Consider the following 2,650-nt stretch of genomic DNA (forward strand, 5'->3'; position numbering starts at 1 on the left):
CCTAGAGAATTGCAAGACAGTATTTTGTGCCTTTGTTTTCTGAGATCCACTGCACATTCTCCCAGTAAATGCTGCACTCCCAGACTTCCAGTGCAAGAAGAATTAACAGAGCAATCCTTATGGAGGCCAAAGGGAGGACAGAAAGAACAGCCAGTCCCCAGCCCCCGCTTGCTTCTTTCCGGCCTGGCCAGAAGTCTGTTATGTGTCATTATGTAGGTTTTCTTTCTCTCTGTTATTCCACATGGTCTTTTAAATTAGCTGATTTAGTTTTTCTCCCCTGCAGTGGATAGTTTGAGGGATGGGAGGGTTTGGGATCCTGTGGATATGAGGTCTCCCTAATCTGTCTCTGACACACTCTGTTTCACCTCCTACCACTCTTATAACAGTAAGGGCAGAGGTGGGAAAAATACAGTGTATTTTTCTAAAAGGCAATTAGAGTGATCAAGGGCTAGAGAAACTCCCCTATGAAGAAAAGTTATACCCTCTGGGATTGTTCAGCTTGGAAAAGAGGTGAGTGAGGGGAGACATAATAAAGGTCTACAAAGCTATGTCTGGTGCCAAGAAAGTGGATTGGGAAATGGATTTCTCCGTCTCTCATAATACTAGACCCTGGTGTCATCTGATGAAGAAGTGCAATGATGGGAGATTCCGTACTGATAAAAGGAAGTACTTTACATGGTGCATGGTAGAATTGTGCAATCCACTTCCACAAGATGGAGTGATAGCCATCAATTTGGATAGTTTTAAAAAGGAATGAAACAAATTTAGGAAGGCGAAGCCTATCAAAATGGTGGCCATCAACTTCGGGTGCTGTGGCTGCAATTTCAGGCACTGTGGCTTAGCTGGTTAAAGCGCCTGTCTAGTAAAGAGGAGATCCTGGGTTCAAATCCCAGTGGTGCCTCAGTTAGCTTTCTTGGGCCATTTACATTTTTGAAGTTCACAATTGCAAAGCAGGGAGGCCCCCAGAACATCTGCTGTCACACCACTTACACCACCGGTGAGGGTGTGCAAGGATAGGCTAGACATGCACATGGTAGGCATGTCATGAGCAGAGCCGGCTGGAGCCGGGGGTCAGACTAGATGGCCCCGGAAACCCCTTCTGACTCCCTCAGCTTCTATGTTTGTATATGCTCCCTCCAGTAGCACTGGCAGTATGCCTACTGGTTGCGGGACCTATGGGTGTGAGGATGCCGTTGCACTCAAGTCATGCTTGTGGGTTTCTTATTGGCAATTGGTTGGCCACTGTAGGAGCAGAACACTGGATTAGATGTTCTTTGGCCTGATCCAGCAGGGCTCATTTCCTCTTCTTAGCTTTCTGCTACTGCACCAGGGAGGCTTCCAGGAGTCAACATTTTTTTTCTGTCCACGGATGTAACTCTCTACCAGCAAGGAGTCTCCAACATCCGGCAGCCTCTCAGGTATTCTCTACAGGAGCTCAGGAATATTCCAGAAACCAGTATGAACTCTGAAGACTATACAGCTCATGATGCAGTGAGACTGCAAGATAAAATACATGCATCGGAACTACCATTTCACAGATTAACTATGTGCCATTGATTATTATTATATTACTTTTATATCCCACATTTTTTTCCTCTTGTGCGGAACCCAAGTCAGTTTACATAGTCCTCCTTCACTCCATTTTATCCTCACAGCAACAACCTGGTGAGGGATGGTTAGGCTGAGAGTGAGTGACTGGGCCCCTCACTCTCCGCCTAACCAGAGTGAGCTTCAGGACTGAACCTGGATCTCCCAGGCCCCCAGTCCAACACTCTCACCCTGCCCCCCCCCCCCACACACACACACCATTCCAGCTCTCTAACAACCAATTGATGTCCAATCAATGCACTGGGTGACCTCAATGTTCTAGTTCTTTGATAGAAAGAAAGGGAGAACAATTTATGTCTCTTCATTCCTTCCTTTCTCAGATCTGCAAAGCACTAAGTGCTGCATAATATTGGAGCAGAATAAATGTTAAGTAGTAGCTAGAGTATTAAAAATATTTGAGTGATGTCCCAGTATTGCTCAGTGGAACCAATTGCCTCACTGGAGGTGATATTACACTGAACTCTCCCTTGCATGGATTATCTGCTGGCAAGTACTTTATCTCTGCTTCCCTCATAGCCACGTTTGAACTCTAGCCTTGGTAAGGAGACTACAAGCCTTGAAAGAGCAAATCCAAATGTGAGCGCAATGAGGAGAGGTAGTAGGAAAGTAAAATGGAAAACGATAGGAAATGTGAAATCAATTTTGAGTTGCCAAAAGCCACACTTCTCCTTTTAGGCTCTGAAGACATCAGGGGACTAGTAGCATATATATTGATATAATCATCAATCTACAAATGAAGATGGAAAGACTTTTTGAAATCTCTATGGTAGGAGCTTTCAGAGGGAAAGCAATGTCTAAAAAGGATCAAAGGATCTTGTAAGGAGACATAATTAAAGCAGGACCACTGAGGGAACTTTACATAAACAAACATCAAGGCATAATTTGTATGTAAATATATTACGATGGCTGGTTCCTTCTTTTCCATACTATACTCTACTGAGGATTAATCTTTTAGGATTATTATTGACTTTGGGAATGCCAGTCAGGACAAGCACCAAGTGTATCTGTCTGCTGAACTACTTCTGCAGGGAAAGGCCTTTAA

General features: G+C 44.3%; 1 non-coding gene across 1 annotated transcript; it reads left to right on the forward strand.

The window, feature by feature from the left end:
- The first annotated feature begins 827 nt into the window (after positions 1-827).
- TRNAT-AGU lies at positions 828-901 on the forward strand. Its single transcript has one exon. It is a non-coding gene; the product is annotated as a tRNA-Thr (tRNA).
- The last annotated feature ends 1,749 nt before the right edge of the window (positions 902-2,650 follow it).

This window comes from Varanus komodoensis, unplaced genomic scaffold (assembly GCF_004798865.1).
Source record: "Varanus komodoensis strain SLA01 unplaced genomic scaffold, ASM479886v1 scaffold39, whole genome shotgun sequence".
Lineage (NCBI taxonomy): Eukaryota > Metazoa > Chordata > Lepidosauria > Squamata > Varanidae > Varanus > Varanus komodoensis.